This window comes from Apteryx rowi, unplaced genomic scaffold, assembly GCF_003343035.1.
Source record: "Apteryx rowi isolate R43461 unplaced genomic scaffold, aptRow1 scaffold_90, whole genome shotgun sequence".
NCBI lineage: Eukaryota > Metazoa > Chordata > Aves > Apterygiformes > Apterygidae > Apteryx > Apteryx rowi.
Window position 1 is genome coordinate 2225590 of NW_020451205.1, and position 13662 is coordinate 2239251.

The 13662-nt window shown below is 50.5% G+C and overlaps 1 protein-coding gene across 2 annotated transcripts in view; it reads left to right on the forward strand.

Moving 5' to 3' along the window:
- Window positions 1-46: 46 nt before the first annotated feature.
- The window catches only part of NDST1 (N-deacetylase and N-sulfotransferase 1), a 40416-nt gene continuing 26800 nt past the window's right edge, over window positions 47-13662 (forward strand). Inside the window, exons 1-2 of one of the 2 annotated variants that reach the window (XM_026091359.1) lie at window positions 47-610; window positions 828-866. The gene's annotated coding sequence lies outside the window, so the exon portion shown is untranslated. The remainder of the gene's footprint in view (window positions 611-827; window positions 867-13662) is intronic. The other variant, XM_026091361.1, reaches the window with a different exon arrangement.

Genomic DNA, 13662 nt, shown 5'->3' on the forward strand with positions numbered 1-13662 from the left:
CGGCAGCGACCGCGCCGTCCCCCCCGGCCGGGCCGAGCGGCGGGAGGAGGACAGGGAGCGGGCGTTGTCCTGGGGCCGTCGGAGCTGGTGGCCGATGCCCTGCGGAGCGGCGCGAGGATGGCGGGATCGAGGTGCCCTGCCGCCGCCGCGGGGACGGACGGGGGCCAGGCTGCACCGTCGCTTCCTGACCCGCGCCGCCTTCCCGCGGCACCCGCGAGGACCGGAGTCGCCCACGGGCAGGTGTGCCCTGGCGCTGCTCCGGCCTGGCCGCTGCTCCGCGCGCTGCCTCTTGTGCTGCGGCTCCGCTCCCGGGCCTGGCAGCAGGATCGTTGTCCTGCCGAGATGCTCTGCCCCGTCCCAAGCAGCTGCTGGGGAGCTCTCGGCGCTCTCCTGAAGATGCCTGCCGCCCTGGCGCGGGGTTTGGAGCAAGAGCTCACCAGAGCCGTAGCTTCTCCCAGGATCATCCCGGGATGTCCAGAGTGAGTCAGCTGCCTGCCAGAGGTGTTGATAGCAGCCCGCGGCACATCGCTGCTAGGAAGAGACGGTGTGGGATTGTCGAGCGAGGGGGTGGCTGTGACGCCAGCTCCATGAGCCAACCTGTGTTCTGGAGGTGATTTGGGCTTTTTTTTTTTCTGTATTTTTGCTGCTTCCCAGCTCATGCTGCTTTACGAGGAGTAAGAAGATCATGAACCGAGTGATGCTAAGCCAGACTTTCTTTCCCAAACCCACCACCCCCAGCATGCAGCACTAAAAGGCCTTCAGTGAATGTTTCTTGGCTCCATCAAGTCTTAAATCCCTCAATATCTTTCAATTCTTCCTTCTTCCAGTGTGCTGCGCTGGGAACTCTGGAAGAGAAGAAAGAAGCGGTAAGCATTAGGCAGGGATGAATATGAATGAGTCAACTACACTGCTCCGGGACATCAGGCTGTGAATGACTTTTGTCCTTTGCAGTGGGCACTGCTGAAAAGCTTGGAGTAGAAGATACAAACTGCTTTTGCAAAAGTCAGAGCAATGTGGTTGCAAAGGGCACAGGTTGTAAGCCCTAAAATGTCCCAGCTCTGGAGGAGCATAAATGGCATTAAATAAAAATAATAAAGGATTAAAGGGAATCAGAACAGCGCAGCTGGGAACTGTTTTAACGTTCTGCTCTTTTCACGTGACATGGCATTGCCTTTCTGGCTGGAGTCTCCATAAAGCACCTTATAGTCCCTTCTGGAAGGAATTCTACCATTAAGTCAGCTACGAGTGAATTCCTTGGGCTTTAGTGTATATCAGGGTTTCTTTTGTTTGTTTGTTTGTTTTGTGCAAGTCTTTTGTTTTTTGACTCCATCACTGTGCAGCCAGGTTGTCCCCTGCTGATGGGAGGGCGCCAACGAGCACCATGTTGCTGATGATTCAGAAGTCTTGCTGACTTGGCGACCTTTCAGAGTCTTTTGGAAGACTTTGGTTGACTCGGAGGCTGGTGTTTTGTGTCTGTGGGAGCAGACTTGCTCCTGCTGATACTGGGATGAGCAGAGCTGAGACTGAGCAGCAGGATCCCATTGCAACCTCCTGGGGGCAAGGGCCTTCCCTTCCCGTGTTCTTGTCTGGGTGCTGCTGCAATGTAACACRGGGAGTGTGTTCCTCGTGTTACCTGTGCTTGGGGGGCTTGGAAAGCCAGCGCTTTGCAATGCTACCTTGTCACAGAGAGCCTTAAAACAGCAGCTTCTTCCAACAAGAAAGCAGCAGCTTTGTTACTTTAATCTTGAGAGAATTCTTTTTTTTCACCAGGGCTGGGCTGGCTCTTTTGGGGCTGAGGCATAAACAGGGAGATAAACAGCACCATGCCTGCTCCTGTCAGCTGTGCATGGGGACCATGGTAGAGGAAGTTGTCGTTTTCCAGATAAAACAACCAAGATGAATTCAATAGGAAATAAGTTCTTCACTTCTGAGTGAACTTGAAATGGGTGGAGAAGAAGGAAATTAAACAATAGAAAAAAACGTGCATGGCTTTATATGGCAGAAAAAAAAACCAGTTGGCCTCCAGCAGGGTGGTTGAGTGCATTGGCAGTCCTCTTTGGGAGTGATGGAAAAGGTGACAGTGCTGCAACTGGTTCTTGATGCCCGTCCATCTTGGAGAGCATCAGTGTTTGGATACAGCAGAGCCAGAATATCCTGATAGGGCTTTTTGTCCTGATCTCGCCCCCAGCCGAGACCCTAATCCTGCATGTCTGCAAGCTCTCCTGTTGGCTTGCCTTCTCCTGTTGATGTTTGCTTTATGATCCCACCTACAGGCTGCAACCCAGGAATTTCCTCCCATTTCTGCCTAGAGCTGTCATGTCCTCCTTGAGGCTGTGACTCCTGGCTATGGCAGGGGCCAGTGCATGGCTTTGCTGGCAACTGGTGTCGGCGCTTTGTGGGGTGCATGTGTCTGGAATAACTGGAAAGCTCAGAAACATAGGGCCTTTCCCATTTCCTGTATCTTTGCGAAGACAGTGGGTCTGTTTTGTTTTGTTTTGCTTCAGAATTGGTTTTGAATGAGGGTGGAAAACCCATTGCAGCTAAATGTATTTTTTGTTAAAGGTCGTTTTGTTTTTTCCCCTTTTCTTTCTGTGTCGAACTGTCACTACTTTAAAACAGGACATGTTTTAATGCACCATTGGTGGTAATTTAAACAGAAGAAAAGAGATGCCTTACAAGTCAAAAACTAGGCTGGAGTGAACAGAGAATGATTAATATTTTTTTCAGTAGTGTGTCGTGATGAAATACTGCACAGCCAAGCATGTCCCTGCTATAGAGCAGTAAGGTGTAAATAGCACTACCCTGCCCCTGCGCGTGCAGACACACTCCTGTCGGCTTTCTTTCCACCTTTTATAATGGTGTTTGATTTGGGGGTGTTTCTTTGGTTGCCCAAGCCTGTGCAACCCCCTTGGACAGGGGACAGATGGAGGTGGTCCCAGCGAGCTTCCCTTCTCTGGTTTGTATCTCAGGGCGTTTCCAGCCAGGCGTGAGGATGGAGATGTGCTGGGAAGGGGCAGGTGGAAAACAGCACTGAGAGAAGAGCGAGGAGGGATGTATCCAAAGAGGCCACTGACTTTTATTATTCTTTGGCCATCTCCTGTGGAGACGGGCAGAGAGGGAGCTCTCCTGGGATTTTGTGCTTCAGCCTTTCTGGTGCAGCCATACAGAAAGCTGGAGCTGCTTCCCTTGGTATGGCAAAACTTTCTAGCCTCCATGCTTGGCTCTTCCAGCAGGAAGGACTGTGCGAGTGCAGGGACATCTGGAAAAGTTACAATTCTCAGTCGAAATCCCAGCTCCTCTCCTGAGAATCCAGTGATGAAATGTGCCATTGATTTGGTGAAAGGGGCCCTTAAAGCCTTTTTTTCAGCCTTTTCCTTACCATACCTGAACACCTGGCATGGAGAGGCTGGAGTCACTCTTCCCTGCTGGGCTGCAGGCGGGAGGAAATGCTGTGTCTGGAGCTGGGGGCTCCAGGGCTGCTGCATCCGTGGAAAACTCCACCAGCCCGCCCTGACCTGGGGGACCATGGGGTCAGCACTGACCACCTTGGCTTATGCCAGCATCCTTCTGTGCCCAAAAAGAAAGGGCAAGGCCTGGGGTGTTTCAGCTTGGCTGTCATAGTTGCATGTGGGAGGGTGGCAGCTGGCGGGCTAAACTACGGCAAGGTGATGTTGGTTTTCTGTGTGTTCTGGCATGTTGAATGTCTCTAGTCTCCAGAACATTTTGGTTAACCTGTTCCTTGGCAGCCGCTGGGATTTTGGGCCTTTTGTTTGCTGTTTTACTTTCATTCCTCTACTAGACTCCTACATCAGTGCTTCCTGCCAACAAGTCTCCAGTTTCAGCAGAGCATCATAAGGGAAAACACCCTACCACACACCTCCCCTTTTACTGCACAAGGCAGACCCAACACTTTCCACTTGTCTAATGTCCCTGTGACAGCTCCAGAAATTGCTTCTCTGGGAAAATTGTATTTTTAGCTGTCTCTTTATCATAGTGAGCCCGCAACAAGGGAGAGCGGGGAACCAAGGTGCTGTCCAATGATTTGCAATTCCCCRGCAGCTGCTCTTTTATCCGTTAGTGGTTTAGAGACTAGGGTAGATGAAGAGAGTTTTGTTTAAAAGGGTTTTGGTTGTGGAATTTCACCTTCCAGATGTAGTAAATTGAGTGTTTTTTGTTTTTTTTTTTTTCTGTTGAGTTAGAGCCTGCTAGAATTATGTTAGGACTCAGATGGAGAGAGAGAAGCAAGATATTAAGGTCCTATATCTTGTAATTGTTTTATGGCCATGGAAGGCTAAGGTTTCCAATCTATCTAGCACATGTTTCTAGCCCTGCTCCTGAAGGGACTTTGGACCTCAGAACTACTCTTAGGTTCTTGGGTAATGAGATACTTTTGGCTGAGGTGACGATGTTGCTTTTTGCATTCTTACAGTGTGCAGTCACACATGCGCCAGCAGTTTTGAGCCTGAGACAGGGGGAAGGAGGAGCCAGGGTATCTCTTCTGTGAAGTCTAGGTGGAGGGAATGTGTTGATGCTGCTATCTTGGGGACCATTTCACAAACCTCAGGGTCCGGAAGCTGTCATGATGCAGCCTCTGAGTGCCTAAGGGAGATGGTGCCACTGGGAGGGAACCGTGTGTGATGAGTATCCTGCACACCGTCTTTCCGTGCCTGTCCCCAGATGCGGAGGAGCAGAGCAGCATGTCGTTCCAAGACCCCTGAAAAGCCTTGGTGAGTCATGCAGTGCGGATGTAGGGAGAGGGCAGCCTGTAGCTTATGATTCATATTGTTTTCCTGCAAAAGCCATTGACTGTAATGGCAGAGCTTGCAGAAGATGAATCAATACTGAGCTGTAAATCCTGCATGTGACCGCAGGCTGCACAGTGCGTGCAAGGGGAGTGGGTTGTTTGTTCCTCAGTTGTCTTGTACTCCCAAAAAGCAGGAATACGTTGGAGTGGGGGTAGCTCATTCATGCCTTGCCCAGGCACCATGACTGCAGTCCACTGCCCAAGGAAGGGGCCGAGACCCTCAGTGCTATCTTCAGGGGATGTGAGCTCTCCTGGGAGAATTTAGGAAGGTCAAAATATTCTTAAATGTGGGGTAACCCAGGAGGAGCTGCCCTGGTACTTAGAGTGGGGCATGCCCAGAGTTCAGCCCTGTTGCTGACCTGGTCTAATGCAAAGTCTTGGAGACGTAGGTTGTCTTGGCCAGAGACTCTCTCCAAGCGGCTCTGTCATGTTGTCCATCTTCTTCTGTCAGGAAACCCAAAACGTCTTGGAAATCTCATCAGTAACATAAAGTGGGGAGAGGAAGTGTTTTTTGTCTCATTTTGCCAGGGCATATTGTTGGTTGTTCATGCAGTAAGGGGTGTCCATTTTCGCCTGCGGTAGCCTACTCTCCTCCTCGGGCACATTGGGTAGAGGTGTCTGTCAGACTGTCATCCTTCTTAATTCTGTCAGCGATGTGGAGAGATTTGCGTCTCGCCTGATGGCTCTCCCGTATGGTCAAAAAGGATTATAATCCCCACGTAGTATCCCCCTCCATCCTCTGAAGTGGCGTGTCTGCTCTGCGTGCCTGCTGCTCTCTTAAATCTGCCTCCTGCTGCGTCAGCCTTGAGAAAACCCAAATTCTTGCTGAATATCCCTCTTCCTTCCCAACCACCATCTGCTTTTTCCACAGTCTTATAAGGCCCTGCAGCCTGAGAGCTTGGAGCCTTCGTCAGTGAGGCTGTAGAGATGTGCTGACTAGGTCAGGCTGGTTGTGCAGAGAGAAACTATGGCCAAGTGCATCTGCCACATGGCCAGGGAGTATGTCTCTTTTGGGCCTTGCCCACCTGGCATGGCCTTTCCCAAAAGAAGGGTAGGATGGTGAACAGGCTGGAGGCTGCTGGGCATTCATGTTCCCGTTGGCTTTGATGGAGGATCCATCCTGTCTCCAAGTGCCAGGACATAGCCTGCGTGGGGTCTGCCATGGGCAAAGACCATGACCAAGCAGGAAGGGGTGTTGCTRGCTTAGAAGAAAGGGCCATGTTACATTTCTGGTGCTAGTCCTATGAGGGCAGCAGGGCTGATGGTGGTACTTCAAGTAGGATGGTGCTTTTGGGTCAGATGTGGCCCCAAAGGATGGGGAATGGCTGGGGATAATGAATCATTTTGGATCATTTTTGTGTCCAGGTGACTCTAGTCTGTGACAGAGGAATGTGGGGGATTAACAGGACAGCCCTGCTCAGGGAGAGCAACCACAGCAGCGTTGATTGAAATACGACTGCAAGATGCTATCAGTGCCTAAAATCTAAATGCATAGCTTAGTCCATTTTAAATCTTCTCTGGCGGCCTTGATTCGTTCCTTGGCTATTCTGATGCAACGCCGGTCTTGGGGATTTACATCTGAGAGAGGAACTGAGGCCAGGCGGCTGCCCAAGACGTCTGTGCTGTGATGCACTGTGCAGGCAGGTGGGAGGGAGTCCATGCAGGGTACCTGGCACGGGATGGGGATGCTTCGCCTGGTGGCTCTACAGGGATGTTGGCGCCTAGCTGTTTTCCTGGCATGGGGGAGTTGTCCCCACATAGAGAAGCCAGGAGAGGTGTTTAATGGTTGGTTTCCTGGTCCAACTAGCTGGTGGGATATGAAGCAGCACATGTTACTGCTGGTGTATTAACTCCTGTGGGCTGAAAACATGAGCTGGTGTCTGAGTGAATGGGATAGGTCCAGCACCAGGGTGGAGGTGTAGAAGGGACATCAGAGGGTGATTCCTATTGCATCTGCTTTGCTTTGAGCCCCTGAAGAGGTGAAGATGGAACTGATGCTGTAACTTGGGATCAGATAAACTGATGCAACATACTTCACATGCAAATGCTGTTTAGCTCATGCAGCCTCAAAAACTGTTCTGGAAATCAGGGAGGCAAGAAGCAGCTTGGATACCAGGAGCCCTGATGCTGCACTTGTGGGGGGCCAAGTATATGCTTTATCAGTAACGTTTTAGTGGGTGAAAGTGAAAAAGATATTGCAGGTGTCTTCTGTATTCCACACCGGTCCCTGCTCTCCATTTATATTTCTCCTGGGTTGGTGAGCATTACAGCCTTTGGTATTTTTTAAGGGTGGAAATGTTTGTGTGGAGAGGTAGTATCTTTTATTAGCCTAGCTAATACCTTTAGGAAAAAAACAGATGTGCTTTTGGGCTTGAGGAATATCCGTGTGCCCAAAATGTGCCAGTTTTTCCAACTGTGTCAGCTGGTCTAATAAAAGATCTGACCTCTGCCTGGCCTGGCCACGACCTTGGAGTGTGCTGGCCCTGGGAGCATCCTGCTGGTATGTTAATGCACTGGCTGGCCCTTAAGCACTTGCCCGCTCAGGAGACGGTCACCAGAGCATGCCTGAATTTGTGACGGTTGCTAGAGCATGCCTGAACTCGCTGCAGGCACTTACCTGAATTAGGACTGTCTCCAGACAGTCAATACAGGCTGCAAGCACCCAGCCCCATGGGTGCGTCCAACTCCTGTGCACCCCGACGGGTCTGTCTCTGCTGACTTCAGGGGAAGCAGAGGTCAACTGCAACTCAGCAAAGCCCCTGAGCAGCAGACAGGATGGATATGGTCCTGAGAGAGCATCCTCAGTATCTTCTGAGAGGAAGGGGCAGCTTCTGCAATATTGCATCACTGCAGTGATTTCCAAACACGAACATTTTGGGGGGGGTTGTTGCTGTCCCAGACTGGTTCCCGGTACACTGTGAGTTGTCTTGCACTGCCATTTTATGGATGCTTGTTTAGAAAAGTGACATTTTGGGGCCAGGTTGGCGTTTGGCAGGACAGCCTGTAGTCCCCAGAACAGCTGGTGGTTGTTCTGTAGACTGGCTGAAGCTGGTCTCCTATGGACTTCAAATTCCCAGTAATGGGAAGCTGTCAGGAAGATGAAGCAGCTGGTATGTGCTGTGAGGCTTGTGTCGCTCAGGCCTGCCTGGGCAGTACAGGAGCAGAGGGAGGTCTGCCTTGGCCAAGGGGTGTAAAATTACTGCTGCCCCAGGCAGCTCTCTATAATCAAGCGTCTCAGAGAAGTCTGCACAGGGTGAGCCAAGCCCTCCTTGCTGTTTTGTCCACTGTTTGCAGCAGGGCAGGTGTCTCTCCAGGAAAAATCTGATCAAACAAGTGTTGGAGGTAGCAAAGAGTGGTGTCAGGGTGATTTCAGCCTGTGGGTTTTGGCAGGGCAGAAGTCCTCATGCAGTTGGCAGGTGACAGTGTGGACTTTGACTCCTTGCTTGCTCCCAGGAAAATATGTACATGTAAAATAGACACAAGGTTTTTTTCCCTCCAATCCTTTTTCTTTTTTAAATACTTGAAATTCAGACCCTGCATATCTAGAAAGGCTCTTGGACACTTGGAGAACCACAAGAACTGACATGGCACATTTCAAAGTGGTGAAATCCAATTTATTGAGGGCATTTTTTCATCCGCGCCGTTCCCACTCCCCTCCCCCCCCAACACACTTAAAATTCATGGAGAGTTTTGTCAGTAAGAACCTGTTTCAATTAACAGACAAAAGAAGCTCTCCTAGTTAAGCAGCACTTTCAATTAAGGTTTGGGAGAATTCCCCAAGGTCTACTTCCTAATAAATGTTCCTCATGAATGAGGGTATTCCTGAGGCTTCAAGGGCAAAAAATCCACATGAGGAAGAGTAACCTACAAAGCAATCTAGCCTTTCCAGGGTGAACAAGGTGGCAGTGGTATATTGTGAATTACAACATGGTCTTGGGCTCCTGGGACTGGATTCTGTTCCCTTTTTGCCATCCTTGGGCATGTTATGTCTTTTTCTTCTGCCTCATTTTCCCCTTGGGTAAAAATGGTGCTGGGGCCACCCCTCCTCTCGTGCTGTGAAACAGGGAAAATTGAGGGATTTGGGAGGAAGTATAGCCCCAGGTTCAGGCTCATTTTTGGGAGATGTGATTAAAGTGCCAGGTTATTTTTTTTTGGAAAAGTGTTAGTGGGGGGAATGAGTGGTAGCTGGCAAATGGTTAGGGGGTTGCCAGCACGAATTAAACTGAATCCTAAGCTCTGAGCCTCAYGTTGGCATTGGCCAAGTGATGGGATGGGGTGATCTTTGCCCTCTAGCAGGCCCAGGAACAGAAGCAATCACGATCCTGTAACACCCAGGTATTTTTGCAAACTGGTAGATGCTTGGTACAAGAAATCACAACAGCAGTTACGGAGGGTTTTATGTGGCAGGTCTCCGGACTGTGGCGGCTCTCCATTGAAAAGCGAGGAACTTGACTGCAAAGATTCATTGCAGTCATTCACCTGCACCCAGAAGTCCCAAAGTATGTCTTCTTCCCCGCCTGTGCCACCACGGCAGGAGGGTGGGCTGGGAGCTGAGAGCAGCACCGAGGCTTGGGTGCTTTGCACGGAGCATCTTGCATCTCTGGTCTGCCACATCTTTGCTTGGTCACACCAGAGCATTGGCTGCTGAGCCCACATCCCGGGATTGTCGGCTCAGCAGGGGGCTGGGAGCGAAGCACTGTCTTGGCATCCCCACGGGTCCCATGGCCAAGCRGGAAGCAAAAGACAGGACGTGCCCCAGAGAGTCTTTGGTGCACTGGCAGAGGGTGATAGGATGAGAAGGCTAATGATGTGCTAGTAACCGTTGGCCTAGTTTATGCAGAAGCTTCACTTTTCTGTCTGTGGCTGCTTTGCTTCCCCCCTACTGCTCCTTTCATGTGGATGTCAGGAGATGAGAGAAGAAGGTGATGGGGGCAGCGCGTGGGATGCACATTTCTAGATAATCAGGGTGCTGGTAAAACGTGCAGGGGATGGAGGGGGGGATGGCAACCAGGAAACAGCTGATACCACCATACAGCAAGGCTCGGGCACAGGGTGACCGTCTTCGGGGGTTTTCTCTTGTGCCAACCCTGCTGCTGTGAGCAAAGCCACTCTGTAACGGAGACGATGCTTTCTGGTGCTGAGGACTGGCATCAAATGGAAAAGTGGCTTTGGTTGGGATTTTAAGTGTCCAGGTAGACCCATCTGTACAGCCTCGCAGACCAGTGTGGACAGGGCTGGCTGGGTCTGGGACCATCTCCGGGGCTAGGGAGAGGTCTCAGAAATGTGTGCTAGTGCAGGTTCTGGGGAATTGGGCTAAAGCACTGAATCTGCTAGAGCTGGTCTTAGCCTCAATCCCCTTCAGTCGGCTCTGCCTGCCTGTCCTTGGGGACTGAGCTGGGGCTTGCCCCGCCACGGTCTCAGCAGCTGGGAGCAAGCCTTGCAGCGCCTCTGCAGCAGGGAGGATAACCAGCAAGCAGCCACGTCCAGCAGCACACCTGGGACAGCTGCGGTCCCGGTTCCACTTCAAGTGGGATGCAAGTCCTTGCACAGAGCTCTCCTAGTTCCTCCAATGCCTTGTGGCATGGCTTGGTCCCCTCCTCTGGAGTGGCAGCCCTGGAAGATGGGTGCCTGCCTCCTTGGAAAAGAATGAGCATGTTTTAATCATGGGCTTCCGGAAACATGACCCAATTCTTCTGCGTTGGGCTTTGTTTTCTCCCAAAATTTAGCAAAATGTTTGCAGAAATCCTCCACAGACTGAAAACTGCCTTCCCCCGCCCTCCATGAGGAAAGAAACATTTTCATTATTGTTTTTGAAGAAAACAAGGAAAACTGCTTTTTTCTTCTCTGTTAAGTGTTAACAGGGTTCTTTGGGTGAAAAATGTCTTTTTTAAAGCTAGACACTTTGGCCCAAAATAACTCTTTTATGTAAAGAATTTTGACCATTTTTATCAGGCTTATCATTCATTTTGATTTCTTTTTCATAGTGGAGGGCAGAAGAGCGGCAGGCAGTTGGTAGCTGGAGCCAGCGTTTTATTTCCACAGGGCAGTGAGGTATCTAGGGAAAAGTTGGTTCATCAGCAACAATTCACATACATAGTCCTACTGGTCAGTTCTGGGCAGGCTTTATATATAAAGATCTATTTAAATAGAGTGCTGAGAAAAAGGGAGGGTTTTTTGCTGAAATCCCCCGGGGTGGCACTACTCCAGACCTTGAATAAATCATGGATGTATTTTCCTGATACTCCCTTGTGTTTGCTGCTATCCCATCCATTCACAATGTGGAGAGGCTGAGTGGTGAGTCTGGACTGGGTTAGGATGGGAATAGGAGTGGAGAAGTCAAATCCCTGTGTCCCTGTCCTCCCCGAGCTCGGAGCTGCCGATAGGTCCCTTTGAGAGCCTGCTTGGAGGCACTCRTTGGAGAGAGAAAGCAAGAGGGACTCCAGAGTCACTGAAATGCTTTTAGTTGTGTAAAAGTTACCTGGTGCTTCACAGAGGATCTGCCAGAGTCCTCTGGCATGGGAAGTTCCTTGGCATGGGAAGCTGTCACCCAAAGACCCTTTGCATGTGCAGTTGCCTTCCCTTTATCTGGGTCAGAGCTGCCTTGAGTTTTGGGAGTTCCCTCTTCCCTAAGCTCATCCTTCCCCTTGCCCAAGGTGAATGCATTTGTCCTTTTTTATTTTTTCTTTTGCACCTTTGGACATGGGCAATGGGAAAAACCGTGCCAGCATCCTTAAGGAAAGCTGCACTCAGCCTGTGTCCCTGCCAGTAAGCAGTTTGTTTTTATCCCTTGCATGTTGTAACTACTGTTTGCTAAGCACTTAAGAAGCCCATGTAATCTATGGCTAAGACGTTCCTTATCTGGCATTATAAAACTGCTCTGATAGTGAGCAGGCCTTCAGGTTGCCTTGGTGAGACTGCGTGGCTGTGTGGCTGGGGGGGGAGAGCTAGGGGCCAGGTTGGCCAAGATTAGCTTTTTTCCGCATAAAAACATCACAGGGCTTGAAGCACTGTTTGCTGGAGAGCTTTCTCAGGGCAGCTTTCCTGTCATGAGCGTCCCTGCACAGATGACCGGGCCCTGCCTGAGGAGCCTCCCGGGTTTGCAGTCCTCTTGTCCCCTTCAGACTGCGGCAGGCTGTGGAAGGGCCCGGGAAAGGTGGGAAAAGTCAGCTCAGCTCCTTTGCCTGGCTGGTGTGCTGTTCTCCRGCTGGATTTTTACAGTCAGCTTGCAGGCATCGGGGGCAGGAGGAGCAGGAGGGCTCGGGGCAGGGTCAGTGGGGGGCATGTCTCGTCCTTGCTGTCCCCTCTCTGGGGATGCTGCCGCTTGCACAGATCAGAGTGTCGCTGGGTAGGTTAGGAAGGGATTATTTGGCACACGCAGAGACAACACCATGCTGTGGTCAAAGTGCCTTTGTGTTTAAGGTCTCGGTGCTCCCAGCTGTGGTCTGCCTGCGAACGGCATGGCTCGAGCTGTGACTTTGCTCTGATGCTCTGTGGCCTAAACCACAGCACGACATTTCACTGCTGCTTTTCTCTACCCATTTGTGAAGGAGGAGGAGAGGCACCACGTCGAGCTGCGCCAGGGCTGTTCCTGGGACTGAGTGCAGCTCACAGGGAAGGGACCATGCAGCCTTCTCAGGAGCTTCAGCCCACTAACCACAACTAGTTTCACACCCAAGGGCTACTTTCCTCAGCTTCCTTCTCCTGTGCTTGGAAATCTTGATTCTGCAGCCTTGCAAGAAGAAACTTAAGCAAGACAGACATCCATAATGGCTGTCCATCCATCCGTTTCTCTTTGGGCCCATCCTGAAGGCTTTTGGCACTGTGGGCTATCAGTAGATACATGGTTGCCATGAAAATGCCCTGTGGTTGCAATGGTCGAAGCTTTTATGCTGAGTTCGTCTCCCTGGGCTGCTGAGGCTTTGGCCCCTTCTGCCCAGGGCTTTGGTCACTACTTGATGAGTTCTTCAGAGGTGAGATGCTGCACTGAAGTATTAAGGGAAAGATTTGCTACATGATGCCTTGCATGCTTATTCAGCCTGAAGAACATGTTTTAATACTAGTGCTCAGCAGCTGTGTAGCCTGCCGTCTTGAAATCACCTCGCAAACATACACTAAAGGAAATGAATTCTTCTCTGTTTGATTCTTCTTTGCCTTCCTGCAGTGGTAATGCGGATCTGATTCAGCCCTCTCTGGTGAGGGAGGCAATGGAGATGGGGTGGTTGTCTTCACATTGGTACTGTGTTTGCATCTTGTAATGGCTCTTCCTCGTGGGCGCCAGGATTCTTAATCCTTTGAAGGTGTTTCCAGTTGCATTTTCGATTGCCACCTTTAAGAGTTGGTTCTTGATAAAAGCAGCAATTCAGAGGTAGATGTTTAAAGAAAAACTTTTCACGCTAGTTACTTTTTCATTTTCAAATCATGCTTCCCTGTCTTAAGCTCATGGTTGTCTCTTGAATAATGTGGTGGCATTAATCTTCTCTCTGAGGGCATGCTTAGTTCAGTGGTTTTCAGCTGTTTTAGAATTGCAGTCTTCTAAACAATTCCAACAAAATGAAAGGGATTCCCTGTAGAGGGAATTTAAACCTATTAATAATAACTCGGTTAGCTTTTGTGCATCTTTTGCAGGTAGTCCAAGATTCCCAAGGGTTACAGAGAACTGCTTAGAGACTGCTGGTCTGGACCAGTGCTGGGACGCTGGTAAGGATGTACACGAGACGTAGGAGAGAGGAGCACAATGGGCACTGCCAGCCCAGCGCTGTGGTCCTGCTGGGGACGGAGGTCGCAGGTCGGCCAAGTTTAGCTGCTGCTCTGTCTTGTCCAAAAATTCAGATGCGTTGGCAAATGCAGGCTAATCAGGC